Below are 18,184 nucleotides of genomic sequence, written 5' to 3' on the forward strand. Positions count from 1 at the left end.
CAATCTGATTTTCTCTCTCTAATATCTTACTTACTTATTGTAAACAGGTGCCTCAAATATTTTTTTTCCTTTAAAGTCTCATCATTTTAGTAGGAAATGTTTTGGTTAGGAGTGGGTTATTTTCCAAGATTTGCAGTGTGACCCCCAAAATATATTTTCAAATTTTTTTCTTTTTTACAGGAAATGTTTTGAATTGTAATTTTTGGGAATTGTTCTGTGTTTTGCTTCTTTTATTTTATAGGGATATAAATGAACTACAGTTTAAATTATTCAATAGTCATTAACATAACGTTTTCAATATGGAGTCAGTTCTGAACAATACAGAATCTTGCTAGTTCCCATTAGAGAGATGTTACACAGCTTTGCCTCTTTGATCTCACTGTGAAAGGCCAGGGATGTCCTCTGTTGCTTGGCTCACCTTTACCCAAACTATATGTCCCCAAATACCAAAGTGTTTCCTTAGGAAACTAATTACTCTGCTAAATAACTTTAGAGTAAAAATCTGGAATAATCAACTTAAACAGGTTTGTTGGAAATGTACATTATATACATGTAACATTCTTCTAAGAATATATGTAGCATATCACACACATATTTGACAGGTAGCCTTTTTTTCAAGTAAACATATTAACATCTCTAAGAGAAATATGATTTGGAAGGTATTGACTTAATTTATTTACCATGGAGCTTCCTTAATGTAAGAAATTATTTTTTTGTAATATTTTGATTTATCAGCTTACACTTCTATGGACTGAATAATAACTTTAAAATAAAATTTCTTCTCAGTTCAAATGGAGATTGCCATTACAAATTTACTTCATATTCTTATAGTATTTTGTTATCTTTAAAATCTCTTCATGACATTTGCGTAGCAATCCATAATTTACAAATTTTTTTGTAGTTGTCATGTTACTTAATTCTTACCACAACTCTGGGACATGAGCATTAGTAATCCGTTTTATGGAAAGGGACACTTTAAGGCAGAAGTCAATGTGCTATAGCTTGTAAGGATAGAGAGGGCCCTCAAGTCAACCCCTCCTGTTCTATGTCCAGAATTCCTTGACCATAACCTGAGCTGTTTTAAAATGATACATATTTGCTAAAAACACTTCCTCATACTAATCCTACAAATTCCTTGTGAATACATACTAAGGTAGGAAATAGATAGAAAATGGCTAGGCATGACTGACTCCATCCTATGCCCCCACTTTTTTTTTTCTTTTTAACAGGTACAAGGGTGTCCTGTGTGATTAAAACAAGTACTACATTTGGGGGTGATAACAAAGAAAGGTCATTTTCATCTGTAACAGTTCCTGGCTGATCACAGTGTTCCACGCCGCAGAAAGGCCTGGATCATTTCTTTAAAGAAAGTGCCAAAGCCAAGAATTAGCATTCTTTCTGGATGCCCTGCAATTGCACACAGGTTGGCCTCTCATTTTTGCAGAATTGTTTTCATTAGGTCAGTTGAAAGCTGCTCCCTCCGTTCCAAGGCAAAAGGAGAAACTCTAGTGCCCGGTGTCTACATTTTTTCAAATTTTACAGATTTGAGACTTCTGCTTGTGTGCAGTCAGGGCTATTTCTTTTGATTTTGATATACATAAGCATCCGCTGTTTCTCTGTGGCTATTCAAGCTCTGGCGGTCTCCCCAAGCACTGTGCTGTGATGGGTAGTGGGAGCCTCCTCCCAAAGCAGGATCAAAAAACGGTGGGAGGGTGTAGGTGTCCTCTAGTTCCACCAGTATAAGGGACAAAGTCACATTGACCATAGTGCATCTGCATGGAAGTATAAATAATTTATTGTTGTTATTTTCATTTGTAGATTCAAGTGCTTAAAAAAATTAAAATAAATTGAATAATTCTATCAAGGTGAAATTAAGTAATTATAAAGAATCTTTTTATTTTGTAGTACATGAACAATGTGAGTACTATTAATAAGCAGAGATGGGTAGCATTGTATTATACTGGACATGATTTTAATACTACTGAGTATAACAATTAATTGAAATTATTTTGGAAACAGCAGCAAAATATAAGGTACATCTCACATTTGCCCATAAACAGCAATTAAAATTCCACCTCTAAAGGAGGAAAAGCAAAAGAATTCTAGATCTAGCATTGCATGATACTTAGTCTGAGATGTATGTGTAGTTATTCTACACTTAACCAATGGAAGAGGAAAGGACTGGTGAGGGCTTGTTTAGATAGATATGTATATAAAATGATTTTTATTTAAATTTTAATATTTTGTTTATAATGAAATTTTGCATTCATTTTGATGTTTTAGAATATTACACTAAAATACTACTTATTTTGATTACTGATTTTAGGGGGGCTCCCTTCAAATTTTGTACTTGGGGTTAGGTGTTTTATTGTCTTCACCCTGGACTATGTTTAGACATTTTTAAGGCGATAATAAATTGCAATATTTGTAGACATATGCCTGTGAGTTTTATCCTTAGCCCATTATCTTCACCAGTTGTTTGTAAATGCCTCTTTGTCAGAAAAATATTGGGGGGGTAGGGAAAGGACAGAGAACATATATGGCTGAAGATGCAAGGGCTTCAGAACGATGTTGCAGGAAAATGAGAAGAGAATTGTTTGGTTGTTTTGCACGCCGGTACAGTGTGCTTTGTAGAGGTCATAAAACTGAAACTATAGCCCTATCAAGTTTGGAGAAGCCCTGTAACCTTAGTTCTGCCTAGCTTTGTATTTCATCAAATATTACCAAAATCCTTCTTCTTTATAAAGCAATCAAATTACTTTAGCACCTCAGAGGATGCTACTGTTACCTGGACAGAGGGGTCCCTTGTGGGATACGTCAGCAGTCTTTGTAACCTGTTACTTTAGAGAGAGAGATTCACTGAGTTGGACATCTGGGAAAAGAATAGCTCTCAGGTCCAGTGTTTCATTCAGCAGATTTTCAGAGGAAGCAATTAAGATTCATTTGAGTCTATTCTAAAGAGCCATTTAGGTGTGGCATTATCTAGAACTGGAAATGAAACTAGTAATAGAAGAACTCAATCTGTACTAAAAAAGTATGAAAAAAATTAAACCAGAAATTTTCTATTTAAAAGTGTTGCTTGATTACTGCCATTAGGTGTTATTAACTATATGTGTGTGTATTCAGAACTTTAAATATTGCAGCCATGAAAATAATTTTTAAATTGTATCTATGGAGCTTTGTCAATTTTCATAATAAGGTGTAAAGTGGAATTTTTAGGATAGATGCTGCCATAAGAAGTACAGGAGGCTGAACAGATAACATGTAATTAACAAAAATACAATCACAAACATTTCCAAAATGTATGTATAAAAGAGGATGATCAGAGATGCTGTAATATAATGAGACCAGCCTATGTTGATTAATGCTTTTTCTATTACTTGAGATATAGTGTATAATCTAAAGCGCATGGTACATGCAAAAATGAAATAGGAAGTAATTAAATTCTACTAGTGACAGTGAAATAAGCAGGAACATGCATTATGAAACTAATGATGTGGAAACTTTCTTATTAGGGTTTCAATTTTAATTTATTGTTTTCCAATTTATTGTACTGTAGCTTTTTTTTTTTAATTGAGGCCTATGAAAGCTTGTTGACTTAGAAACACAGATAGAATATATTAGGGTCTGGGCTAAAAGCACTTCTCCAGATTACAAACATGAATTTTTTCCTCTTTCCAGCCAGTCTCCCTGGAGTCCTTTCTTGAATGGTCAATATGCAGATTTTTAAACACTGGCTTTAGGATAATATGCTTAGCAGCTTAATTTTCATCTACACTAAAGTCAATGTATAGTGTTATATCTTTTATAATGTTACTCTTATAAATATTCTGCTATTATGGAAATTATATATAAGAAGATATGTTCTAGTTTAGGCCATTCAGAAATAGGATATCTAAGAATATTAAATCTACTAGAGGCCCAATGCATGGATTCGTGCACCAGTGGGGTCCCTTGGCCTGGCCAGCGATCGGGGCCATTTTGCCCAGTCCCTATTGGGGCAATCAGGGCCAGCTGGCCCAGGGGAGGGACCTCTGGAGGTTGGCTGGTCAGGGGAGGGACCGCAGGAGGTTAGCCCACCGCTGCAGGTTGGCTGTGGGAGTGCACTGACCACCAGGGGGCAGCTCCTGCATTGAGCGTCTGCCCCCTGGTGGTCAGTGTGTGTCATAGAGACTGGTTGTCCGGTCGTAACAGTCAGTTAAATGCAAAAAACCATTTAAATGTTTCTTATCCCCTCCCTTTGCCCCAAGTGCTATGCAGAGGAAGGTGTAAGTGTAGAGGTGGGGTGTGCTGTTTTTCTTTCCCTCTACAGTGCCAAGAAAGCTTAGGGTAGCTATTGCAGAGAAAACAATAAAATTCCTTGGGAAAATTAATTAAATATTAAATGTTTCCTATTTTGTTTGAACTTTTATCCTCATCTTAGACTATGTTGAATGCATTTCATTGGTCTTTTTAGCACTTTTGCAGCAATGCTGAGGGAGTAGATTATTTTTTAAGTAAGAACATATGGGATATGCACACAAAGCAATTGGAATGGAGTCACATGGCAAATGTCAGAGGAGGAATAGACTCTAAATCTCAACGGCTCCTGATGCCTTAGCTTTCTCAAGAAATCATGCTTAGCCCTAACCGGTTTGGCTCAGTGGATAGAGCGTTGGCCTGCAGATTGAAGGGTCCCAGGTTCGATTCCCGTCAAGGGCATGTACCTTGGTTGTGGGCACATCCCCAGTGGGGGGTGTGCAGGAGGCAGCTGATCGATGTTTCTCTCTCATTGATGTTTCTAACTCTCTATCCCTCTCCCTTTCTCTCTGTAAAAAATCAATAAAAAATATATTAAAAAAAGAAATCATGCTTATACTGTTACATGTTAAAGTCAGTTGGGCAAAAACTTGGATACCCAAAAATTGGAATATTAATTTTGGCTTCACTTCTAACTTTTCATATAAACTTATTTCTCATATTAATGTTTTATCTGCAAAATAATATAATGTAGGTGCTATGTAGATCTGTGAATTATTCAAGTGATTCTCAATAGAATTGCTTCTCGACTACCTTCAAGTATCTTAGTCTTATAGATACACTTATTTTTATGATTATTGTATACATAAAAAGCAATGAAAATATATTCTTTTTTTGATTGAAATAACCATACTCATTTGTCTGTAATCATATACTCTATTTCATCGATTTTATGATCCATGAATTTCATGGTTAAGTACCTGTAATAGGTATTTTGTTGTAATGTCAGGAGTTTAAAGCTAGAGAATAAATAACTAAAATTTATTTGGATTTAATATTAGGGAAGATGTAAAATAGAAGGGAGGTATGGAATATTTCTTCATGTGCTCTATGTTTTGAAGATTATACTGATAATAATCTTGCCATGTTTCCTATCACCTAATGATCCAATACTCTGAGTTGAATATTAATATTTAGCTCACCAAAAGGGATGTGAGTACCATTCCATGCCTTTATAAACTCAAAATTAATATTCAACAGATGTTTGGATACTATTGAATGTATCTAAATAGGCCAATCAGATGACGAAGGCTATGACATGGAATATTTATCTGGAATCAGTGTGCAGCAGAAAGTGGAGCAAGGAGTTAGAAAGTTGTGGTGAAGCAATAGAAAGAAGGGCTTCTTTAGGGTGGGACGGTGAGACTAAAAAGGGTATAGACTCCATTAAATTACTACTTTACATGCACTTTCTTTCCAGGAGAAGTGGAAATAAAATGCACTAATGTTTTGAGCTGAGATAGTTGGATAATAAGGGACTAATAAATACTGAACCTTACTGTGTGCCATCCACCTTAGGCCGTTTACACATAGTATCTCATCTAATAGTAACAGGAATATAGGCCACAGAAAAGAAAGAAGTTGTGAAGGGGTTAAAGAGGTGGGGCACAATGAGTTCCAGAAGCAGAAGGCCTCTAGTAGCACTAGTAAATTCAAGAATTGAGCATCAGTAGTTCTGGATCTTAGCAGAGAGAATCTGAAAATGATCATCAAAACTTTTAAAGTGATAAAATAACTCATTCATGTTCAGAGAGAAAAGATAAGAGAATGATAGTCAGAACTTTGGGTAATGGCTGTTACTTTTATTGGATGGCAGGAAAAATACAAGCCAATGATAAAGATTCCCCCACCCCGCACAATGCAGCAAACAGCTAGCAGAATGTCCAAAATAGTGCTAGAATATACAAATTACAGAAAAAGAGAGTTTTAAAAGGAAAAAATTGGACCATACAAATATATGTTGTAAAAGAAAATCATGAGAAAAGGGATTAAAAATAGTTTTATATTTTGTAGTTAGTAGATAATTGGTGATACAAAATTCTGAAAAACAAATAAACTGGGAACATATCTGTAACTGTTTGTTATTAAAGTCAGCAAAAGAGACCCAGCCTGAATACAGCATATTTAACCCCAAATAATGTTTTTGGGAGGAGAGTTTGGGTGAAAATGCAATTGCGGGAACTTCTGGAAGCTCCATTGGATAATGCAGCCAAACTGAGGCATTCACTGTTTGTTCTCTTAGTAGATTCAGAAACAAATAGATCCAGGTTCAATCTGGGAGGGACTGAGAAGAAAAACAGAAAGGAAGCAGAGAAATAGATATCAGTAACATTTATGGGATGAGACATTCTGGGCAAACTCCCTCACTAAGACTCAAAAAAGGCAAGTGAACCGTCATGACCAATGAGCATTCTGATGTAGTAAATCTGGATTTGGGATTAATAAAAATAATGTGTTGCTGCAGGCAAGAAATAGTGTCTATAGTGTCTTGCTGGGTCATATTGTGTGGTCATTGTAGCCCTGGAACTTAGAAAAGTGTGTAGAATTATATACATTCTGTAAATAAACCATGAGTTTGGTGAATGAAAGAGTGGGGAACCATTAAAGGATTTTGAACAAGAGTGAAATGCCCAGGATAGCATTTTGAAAGGTCACTCTGGCTGCAATGAGAATAAAAGATTTGATCTGGGAACGGTTGTAAACAGCCAGGCTGTTGAAGAAAGAAAATGGGAGCTGTGGGAGAAATGACTGTGATTGATAAAATGGCGATAAAGAGAATGGGGTAGATTTGAGAGAAGTTTGAACTGAAGCATCATCAGAACTTGGTTAATGAATGTATGAGGTGAGAGTGAGAGTGAGGGAGGGGCTGGGCTGGTGCTCAGGGTTCTGGCTTGAGCAATAGCATGAAAGGTGGTGCCAACAACTAAAACAGGAATCCTAAAGAGAGGATTAATTTGGGGAATGGGGAATGACATGATAACGAGTTGAGTATAGATTTGTTAAATTTGACCAGGAGGCAGTTCGAGAAGTGTCTATTTAGGTCCTTTGCCTATTTTTTAATTGGGATGTTTGTCTTCCTTTTGTTAAGTTGTATGAGTTCCTTATATACTAGTATTTTGGATATTAACTCTTTATCAGATGTATCATTGCCAAATATATTCTCCCATTCAGTGGGCTCCCTTTTTGTTTTGTTGATGGTTTCTTTTGCTGTGTAGAAGCTTTTTATTTTGATGTAGTCCCATTTATTTATTTTCTCCTTAATTTCTTTTGCCCAAGGAGATGTATTGGTAAATATATTGTTATGAGAGATGTCTGAGATTTTGCTGCCTATGGCTTTTTAAAAATATTTTTATGGCTTCATGGCGGGATGTTACATGGGCCATGGGTCTTGGCTCTAGTGCTCAGGGCTGTGGAGCCCAGCCTGGGTTCCTGGCCTCTATCTTCTGAGGGAACAGACCCTCCCTTAGGCACTAGCTCCCTCTTCACTCTCAGCCTGCTGCTCCTGAGGGCTTGGTCAGCTCTTCTGGTGCCCTCGCCCTTCCTACCCATCGCTGGGTGTTTTCTGTCCTTCATGGACCTCAGCTGGTAATTCCAGATAAATGTTTCCCTACTTTAGTTTTATTTCCAGTCTGGCCCTGGGAGGAGCAAGAAAGGTCTGCCTATCCAGCTGCCACTTTCTCCTTCCATATGTATGTCTATATTCTCCTACTTTTTTAACTTTCTTTTTTAAAATCGAAGTTTTAAAGTATAAATTTTGAGAAAGAAATTAGAGTACAGTAAGTCTAAAATGTATGTACTTCTTTCTAATGTTTAGTGGAAAAGTAGTTATTTTTATTTATTTATTACTAGAGGTCTGGTACATGAAATTTGTGCATGGTGGGGGGTGTCCCTCAGCACAGCCTGCAACCTCTCGCAATCCAGGATCCATGTGGGATCAGGCCTAAACCAGCAGTCGGACATCCCTCTCGCAATCTGGGACTGCTGGCTCCTACCACTCACCGGCCTGCCTGATCACCCTAACCACTCTGCCTGCCTCCCTGATTGCCCCTAACCTCTCGCCTGCCTGCCTGATCCCCCTAACCACTCTGCCTGCCTCCCTGATTGCCCCTAACCTCTCGCCTGCCTGCCTGATCACCCCCGCCACAGCAGCTTCGTCCAGAAGGATGTCCAGAATGATGTCCGGAAGGTCATTTGCCTGTCCAGTCTAATTAGCATATTACACTTTTATTATTATACCTGGGGGAAGAGCTTTGTTTTAATAACTTTACATACTATGTTTGAAGAAGAGCTAACTTATATTCAGAGGAAAAGTTCAATTACATGGATTTTTAAAAAATATAGTAAATGTTTTTTAGGTTTCCTTCTGAGAATTTTGGTTTCCATCCTAGGAGAAATTTTTAGATATGAATTACAACTACCTAGAAGCTTGGAAAGGTTAGCCTTAGCTTTATAATTCTTTTCTCCATTACACTTGTGAGTAAAAACTAAGTATAGATCTTTGTTTACATCTCTCTAAATCTGGAATCTTGTTGACATATGTAGGTATATTATGAGTAGGCTAAGGTTTATTTTTGTACTGTTTTCTTTATTTGAAGAGCCTTTTCTTCCAATTCCAGGTAAAGCATGAGCATTCTATAAGTCCTGGAATCATCACTCAGAAACCAAAGTGTGCAAGCGTTTAAATCCCTGAATTTCATGAAAAAACTACAGAAAGAATCACATGGTGTTTTGTTATTTGCCAGGCATCAGCAAGCTTTTACAACCCAAAGATGATTTTATTGACACAAAATTGCCCTGGGAAGTATAGCCAAATACAAACAAGTAAACAAAGTGTACTGTAAGTAGTATGTTACTGCATCGTTACATTATGAGTCAATCACAGGTCTGGACAGATTCTTAATGGTCTAAAACAAAAGTTACTTCTTTCGTTCAGTGTAGCTCATTAATTATCTATTGTAGAAGCTAAAAAAGCCATTCTCTAGAGGATTTGCCTCATTCTACATGATGAGCTGTAAGGTTTTTCAGCCTATAGCACTGATAATTCTCTATTATGTTTATGTTTTATTTTTTGTTATTATGATTGGATTCAGAGTTTCTGAATGTTCTATGATAAGACGAAGAGTTCTTAGATTATCTCAATTACTAAACATATAAAAGTGAAGCCTCTGTAAATATAATACAACTTATTTAATTGAATACTTAAAATGGGTCAATTTTATGTTTTGCCTATTTTATCTCAGGAAGGCTGCTTGAAACCAAACAAAGGCAGGCTTTCACTTGCAGCCACTGCTAACCTGGGTCTGCTGTGAAATACAGTCCTGTCAAACATTAATGCCCCATTTTATATCTTAAATTGCTCCCTTCCCCCTGGATACTTTACCAACATAAAAATGTCCAATGAGCTTACATTCTTAAAAACAAACATAAGGCAAAACAAAGCAAATCTTTATTTATTCTTCCTCCTCTTCTGCCTTCTCCTAAGTTTAGGTTAAAAACCTAGTGTGCACACTCTGTTTCTACATCTCCCCCCCCCCACACACACACTAGTCTGGCCCTTCCTTCACTGTTGGGGTTGAGACTCCCTTTGCAGAGTAGACTAGTTACTTTCAAATTGCCAGCTGAGCCATTTCTGCACAGTCCCCATCTTCCTGGAACTCTCTGAAGTAGGGCACATTCTTGAGAACCTCTTTTCATTAACACATTTTTGTTTGTTTTTGGCTTCAGTGACTATTTTTAACTGTCATATCCCTTCCCTGATCACACTTTTACAGTATTATTTCTTTTCTTTTTGGTTCATCTTGTGGGTCCCACCTGTCCTAGTCTTGGTTTCTTATTACTTAACTAGAGGCCCGATGCATGAAATTCGTGCATGGAGGGGGGTCCCCTCAGGCCAGCCTGCACCCTCTCCAATCCGGGACCACTGGCTCCTAACTGCTCACCTGCCTGCCTGCCTGATCACCCCTAACTTCCCCCACTGCTGGCCTGGTCACCCCCAACTTTCCCCCCTGCCAGCATAGTTGCCCCCAACTGCCCCCCTCCCACCAGCCTGGTCGCCCCTTACTGCACCCCCTGCTGGTGTGGTTGCCCCCAAATTCCCCCCTGATAGCCGGGTTGCCCCTCACTGCCCCCGCTGCGGGCCTGGTAGCCCCACACAGCCTGCTGCTCAGTCGTTTGGTTGCCCCTCACTGCCTCCCCCTTGCCGGCCTGGTCAGCCCCAATTGCCCCCCTGCAGGCCTGGTTGCCCCATGCAACCTGTTTCTTGGTCATTTGGTCACCCCTCACTAACCCCCCTGCTGTCCCAGTCGCCCCACACAGCCTGTTCAGTCATCCGGTTTTTTCGGATGTGATGGTCGCTTAGCCTTTTATACAGATAGATGTCCTCTCATTCTCTTGGTATTAGCTCTCATAGCGCTATAAAAATGACACAAAAATCCCTAGTTCTAGCCTTCACTATGCTCTTAAATTTAGGTACATATTTCAACTTTCTACTCTTTTGTGTGACCATGTCCCCTCCACCCTCTGGTGGTCAGCGCACATCATAGTGAGCGGTCAAACTCCCAGTTGAAATCCTGGTCAAGGGGACAATTTGCATATTAGGCTTTTATTATATAGGATAAAGATGAGATAAAATACTGTTGGTTTTAACAGCTCAGTATAAGTATTAAAATTGTGTCTTTGAGAATATTCCAAAAGAATTAGAGAAAAAGTCTTATTTTTTCAGCGACTAAAGATGTAGCCCAGAACCTAACATATTTACCTGAATGTAGCTGCTATGGTATTTGGACAAAACAATGAGAGGTCTTTTAACAGACTAAAAAATGTGCCATGGCTTTATCATTTCTACATTATGTTCATATTGTATTATTCTCTTATTTCAGGATCAGCTAAATACAGCCCATGGGATCATGTGCTATTTTTGTGAATAATGTTTTATTGGGACATAGTCACACACATTCATTTATGTAGTGTTCAGGCTGCTTTGCCACTACAATAGTAGAGTTGAATAATTGTCATGGAGACTTTATGGTCCACCAAGCATAAAGTATTTATTATTTAGCCTTTTACCTGAAAAGTTTGCTTTTGAATCCCTTTTGAAATATTAATTCACTTGAATTTCTATTTTGCTCAATTCTACATGTGGGGGGAGAGAGGGAGAGACAGACAGTATTAACTAGAGTAGAATGAGTCATATTTTTCCTTCTAAAATATTTTTTGTAGATGACTAATGAAACCTAGTTGCAGTATGCTGCCTTTAACATGCACAATTCTTAGGCTTTGTTAAAAACAGAACAATATAAACAAAAACCCTAAGGCAGAACAACTTGTTCTTTTTTACCAGATTTTTATTGGTACTGCCTAGAAAACATTTTCCAAAATAAATAATCTTTTTAGCACCAACCTTTTCCCTTCTATTAAAAAATTAGAGTTGGAGAAAAGTCCATTTGATAATCAGAAGAGCATGTATTTGATGACACAATGACTAAGATGGTCACTGTTGGAAACTATTTTTTATTGAAACTCAGGGAATTCTATGAGTACCTATTTTTTTCAATAACGCCAATAATTGACACCATATCTTTTCCATGGAAAATAATTCACATTTTTCTTATAATAATGTTTGTTAAAAGTTTGGTAAATGCATGCTTCAAACATCTACTACTCAATTCCACATCTGTTTGTTTTTCATTATTTGATAATTTTTTTTCTGTTACTTCTCAATCTTTTAAATGAATACGAATTTAAACTTCCTGACCTTTCTTTTTTTTACCTCCCACTTAAAAGAATTCTACCAAGGAAACATAATTTGAAAGCTAGTTGTCTGGTTTCATTTGGATGTGCAGTTACATCTAAAGGTATAATTCTAAAGGTATAATTAGTTATGTAGCAAGAGATTTAACAGAGATTTATTTATTTTTAGCAGCTTTCCAAGGTCCAAAATATCAATGGCCAAGGATTGGACCTTAATTATAAGTTCATCCTCTAAGAAGTTCGCTTTCACTTAACACATTCTTTGTGTTGTAGAGTCAAGACGTGAAAATTTAAGCTCGCCTATTGTTACCTGTGACTCAGTAAAGAAAAACTTTGGGATTCAATGTAGCAAAACCTTAAAGTTAAATGAAAATGGGAGTGGAAGTCAAATCTCTTTTTTAAATAATAAATTGATTATAGAAAGTATCTTTTTCTACTGATATAAAAATCTAGGTACAATCAAACTACACCAGGATACATTTTGGCTGGATTATGGAAGAGTTAAACAGTAGAACTATCTAGCTTTGGCACCTACTCCTGCCATTGTTATGAGGACTCATTTTAGGCTGGAGAAGAAATTCTCCCCAGAGCAGGTATAGTTCTGGAGCAATTTTAAGGAATTTGAGGTTAGATTTTAGTCTGGATTTTTAAGAAATTCTGGACCATGTATTTTTCTCCTGGAAGGACTTCAGAACAAAGTGTGTTTTATACAGCATTTGATATCCTATTACAGACCATGTTATTACCAAGATTAAAAGTTACCTTTTGGGGGTCTCTAGCTCATACAGGGGTATATAGTACAAGGATATGGACTCTAGCTCATGCAGGGATATACAGTAGAGCATATTCAAATATACTAGAATTTGAAGTAATCTGAAACCAATGTGAAATATTTATGTATAATGAGTACAGCCTAAGACAAAAAATGTATTTTGGGGAAAATTATAAGAAATTGTCAAGGTTGTACAAGAAGCCACCTATCTCATAGCTTGTGTAAGACAGGCATATTAGAAAGATGACATCCCAATCAGGAAAAGAAATGACAAATACTCTGAATCTGGCTTTGAAGTTTAAGGCCATTAGGGCTTAGAATATTTTAGATGAAAGATTTGAAATATCAGCCAATAAATTAGTTAGTTATCAATACTATGGGAAACTATAGTATGGTTTTAGGATACCCAACATGTAAAATAAAATTTAAAAATGTTTCTCATACTTTTTTGTCTCATATTTTCATAAAATTTGTTTTTTTTTTAGAAAAAAATAACCAAACTTCACTTAAATTTCATCTCAAAATTCTATGAATCAAGAGAAAAGGTCTTTAAGGAGAGGTCAAGGCACTCAATTGAAGCCTCCTGTTTTGGGGTAGAGGTTCGGGGCTCATAGAGTAGGAAAATGTGATGTGTTTCTTGGAATAACTGGTCCCACAAAAGGCTAGATATTTTTTTTTTTATGAATTTGATGCAAGGATGACAGAAGTCTCATTTCTTTATGAAGATGGTATTACTCATTAATGAATCAGGCTTTGTCTTCCACTAGAAAACAATCACATGCTCATTACTAAGGATACCTCTGTTAACAAGAGCTGTCTCATCCATAAACAGCTAAAAGTGGGAGCCAAGCACATGAAAATAAATTAGATGTGAATCAAATTCAAGATCCTTAAAAAGTAAGTGAGCAGCAAAAGGAATGGTAATCTTGAAATATAAGCAATAACTGTATTAGACCCACTAAGCCATCTTTGAACAGGTAGGTAAAGTGCTAGGACCAGATGATCTCACAACACATCTAGGACAAAAGAAAGGCCTTAGATAAGACAAAGGGGGGTGGGGGGTCAGACATGGAGAGATTTCATGTAAGCCATCAGAAGACCCACTAAAAATGCACTCTCGCGTTTGGGTCTCTATCCTATTGGTAACTGTCTTGATCATTCAAAATGGAAAATTTAAATCTCTCTTCAGATTTGGCCATTGAATATGGTCCAATCATAACTTGAATATGATGTGTCGGAGATCCCTGAGGAAACTGCTCTCCTTTTCTTCATGCTTTCATCGGAGACAAGTATTTCTCCTCCATGTATTAGCAACTTATATGTAGTATAAATTTTGTTATTTTAATATCTGATGTGTGATAAGAGGAGGGTTGGTCATTGTTATTTTTGCCTTCCATAAATTAGTCACCAAAGTGAAGTACTGGAACAAGAGAACCTAAAAGCAACCCCATTAGATGACTATAGCAGTATAAAAGACCCTAAATTTAATTATCTGTGTACACTGTGTTTTCTCAATTGTGCTCTATTCTAGACAAAATGGATCCTTATTGATTTATTTAATGCTTGTTTACATTTTGGTTTCTGCATCTGAATTTATTTATTTATTTATTTTAGGAGAAAAGAAATGCCTTTCCCTTGAGAAGGAATAAATATGATCAGTGTAACTGAGATTTGGAAATAAAATTCTCTCTTTTCTCTTCTCTTCCTTCTATTATTTTTCATTAGTCACCTTGTAAGATTAAATATTCCTTGGAATATTAATTTTTCCCTGTCATATAAGAGATTGTTCATCCTTAAAGTTCAGTTTTGTGACAAAACAATATTTCCATTGATATACTTTTCAAGTCTACTATAATTGACAAGGTTTATGTAATTCTTGAGGAAAAGCTTTACAATTCTTCTAAATGAAAATATTGACTAATAAAAACATGTCTGGAAAACATTTCTTATCCCCATCCATCACATAGTTTTCCCCTTTCATTAAAAAACAAAAGGGGTCTAAAATGCCAACTCCATTTTTTAATGGACCAAAGGAAAACCAATCTCAGCCTCCTCTGTCTTCTTGAATCCAGTGAATGTACTTCATTCCTCATCTGATTTGTTCTTGGCAACATTCCACATGTTTGCTCACTCAGGGCCCCTCCTTCATAGATCCTTCTTCTTGCCACAATCTCTTGGGTTTTCCTCTATTTTTTTTCCTGGTTTGTTTGTTTTTCTTAAGTCTCCTTTGCTGATTCATTTTCTTGTGTTCATTTTTAAATCTCTGCATTCTTCAGGGCTCTCTTCTCACCTTCCCAACTCTTGTACCATATGTGGTATAGTTAAGTCTTTAACAATACAGGTTATGTAAACTGACTACCTAGGTTTGATAATGTGCATTCATTTTCAATTGCTGTGTAACAAATCACCATGAATTTTGTGGCTTATAACAGCACTCATTTAGTATCTTGCAGTTCTGTAGTGGAGTTCAGCTGGGTCCTCTGCTCTGGCCATTAACAGGCTGATATCAAGGTATTGGTTTGTTCTGAGGGCTCATTTGGGGCTTGAGATATCTTCCAAGCTCAATGGTGTTGGCAGAATTCCATTTCTTGTGGTTGTAGGGCTGAGTGCCCCATTTTATTAATGGCTTTTGGGCAGGGGCTATTCTTAGCTCTTGGAAACTACCTGTGATCCTCTGCCCTATGGCCCCTTACATGAGCCCTCTCACACTTCCCATTTCTGATATCAGGAAAGGCTATTTCCTTTTAAAGGGTTCAACTAATATCCATTTTGATGAACTAAAAATCAACTGATTAGTAACTAAATCTTGGGTGTTATATCCCATCGCATTTATAGGTTGTGACCAACAAAGGAAAGGAAATTGTACAAAGTGTGTATACCAAGGGTTGGGAATGTTGGAGGCCATCTTAGAATTCTACCTATTTACTAGCTATGCAAATTTGGGCCAGTTACATAATTTATCTGTGCTTTGGTTTTTCTCAGCTTTAAAGTGTGATAAAAACAGAATATTATTTATGGGGTTATTGTGAAGATTAGTTTGATTGGTACATGTAAAACCCTAGAACAGTTCTTAATATATAGTAAGAGCCTGCAAATATTCAATTGCCATCCTCAATCTCCCCATAAATATTGCATCCACTCCCATTGCTTCAATGTTACTGATAATCCTATGACTTCCAAATTTATGTATCCAGTCAAGACCTCTTTTCTGAGCTTCAGACACTTGAAATTTCCTACTTTACATCTCCACTTAAATGTCTAATAGCAACCCAAGTACAATTTGTTTAAGTCTAAACTCATGATTTCATTTGCAAACCTGATCCTTTCTAATGCTTCTTATCACAGAAAATAATATCCTTTCATGAAGTTCCTCATGCTTTCCAATTTCCTCTTTCTTTCCTACCATTCATTCATTCGTTTAAATTTGTTTTTGTGTGGCAGAGAATAGAATGATCAATATAACAGATATGGCCTCTGCCCTATTAGAGCTTAAGTATAATTAAGTGAGAGACTGATTATATTCTATTCCCCAAAACCTATTAAAACAAAGCCATTTTTAAGATTTTTTTTAAAGTATGAATTTTTATTGACTTCAGAGAGGGAGAGAGAGACAGAAAAATCAATGATGAGAGAGAATCATTGATTGGTAACCTCCTGCACAACCCCTACTGGGGATCAAGCCAGAATTATGGGTGGGAATCAAACCATGACCTCCTGGTTCATAGGTTGAGGCTCAACCTCTGAGCCACACCAGCCGGGTCATTTTCACCTCTCCTTAGCAAACACTCTAGTCAAAGTCACTGTCCTTCCTGAATCAGAGTAATAACCCATGGATTTCTACTTTCATTCTTTCTCTTTCTCTTCCCCTCAACAGAGCTACCATCTTCAAGGAGGTCTCATTAACTCACTCCTTTGCATAAATCCTTTCATTGACTTCCTGTAGTATGTAAGATAAAAACAAACCTTCTTCATAGTCTGCTATAGCCCCATCTAATGTCTCTAACTTTATGCACCCCAACTCACCCCTCCATTTCTGTTTTAGCACTGATGGTCTTCTCCCTGCTTCTCAACAGTGAAACACTGCTTCATGTCTTAGCACATTGCACCTGCCAGTCCTTCTAAAATGGTCACTCTCTCCCTTTCCTCCTCTATAACCCTCCCTTTACCTCGTAACCCTCAGCTAAAATGTTATCCCTCATGAAAACCTCCCCTTATCCCTCCTAAGCCAGGATTCCCACTATACTCAAAGTACTATATGAGTCTTCTTTATGACATTTAATATGGTATATGGTTATGTACAGATTTGAGTCATTATTTAAGATCTGCCATCATTCTGGGGGAGGGACAAGTTTCAGCCCTAGGAAAAGTAGATTTTACAATCGTGTTTTTAGATGAGGGTACATGACATGTATTTTATTTTTTTCATGGCATGTATTTTACATGTAAATGCTATTCTCAGAATGTGTGTTTGATGGGAGAAGCTTCTTCTGTAACTACCTCTTTGTCAATCCAGACCAAGCTTACCTAGACAGTATTTGGAAGGGAACACTTTTATGGAGAGTTACTGGAGACCTGAGCAAGAATGTGAAAAACTGTTCTACAAACTATAAAACTCAACAAAGAACTTTTATTTTTGTTATTATTGTTAATATCACCGAAATACAAGTTTATCTAAATACTTGAGCTACCTTGAATTATTTGATTGCTCCCAAATACTTGATTTTTCTCTACCAGAGGTTTCAGATCTACTGTTGTTTTCTTAAATATACACCTGTGTGCTGTCTAGCTATTAATATGTGTACAGGCATATGAGATATACACACATATACATATGGTGTATGTATGGTGTATGTGGTCTATATTCAGGCTCCTCTAAAATAAATTCCAGCCTAATGTATCATAAAATGGGGCTAGTCCAGTGGTGTTATTTTTATGGATTTATTTAAAATGTTAATTTCCAATATAATTCAGTGATGCTGAATAAGAGGTATTTGGGATATAAATCATCAATAGTTTTTGAAAGCCATAAAAAAGTCAAATTCTTTTAGCTTAAAAGTGTTTACTGATTGTATAAATGTATTTTACAAATATGCCAAATTTACTGTGATGATTAAAACTACAAATATAAACTGCTAGTTGATTAAAAAGCAACTAATTTATTGTAGAAAATATTCAAAATTATTACTAAAAGTAGAAACATATTTATCTTTAAGCTAACTGACTGCAATTCTATAATTATTTATTTGTAGACATCCACTTTGGATCACATCTGAAGCTGAATTCAGAACAACATTAAGGTAAGCTGTTTATCTGGGGTGCAAGTGTGTATGTGTGTGTGTGTTAGTTTTAAGCAATAAGAATATG

The 18,184-nt window shown here is 36.6% G+C and overlaps 1 protein-coding gene across 2 annotated transcripts in view; it reads left to right on the top strand.

The window, feature by feature from the left end:
* The window catches only part of CNTN1 (contactin 1), a 279,131-nt gene that overhangs the window by 49,169 nt on the left and 211,778 nt on the right, over positions 1 to 18,184 (top strand). For both annotated transcript variants that reach the window (XM_014529573.1, XM_005881686.2), the window contains exon 2: positions 18,070 to 18,117. The gene's annotated coding sequence lies outside the window, so the exon portion shown is untranslated. The remainder of the gene's footprint in view (positions 1 to 18,069; positions 18,118 to 18,184) is intronic.

This window comes from Myotis brandtii, unplaced genomic scaffold (assembly GCF_000412655.1).
Source record: "Myotis brandtii unplaced genomic scaffold, ASM41265v1 scaffold686, whole genome shotgun sequence".
In the NCBI taxonomy this organism is placed as follows: domain Eukaryota; kingdom Metazoa; phylum Chordata; class Mammalia; order Chiroptera; family Vespertilionidae; genus Myotis; species Myotis brandtii.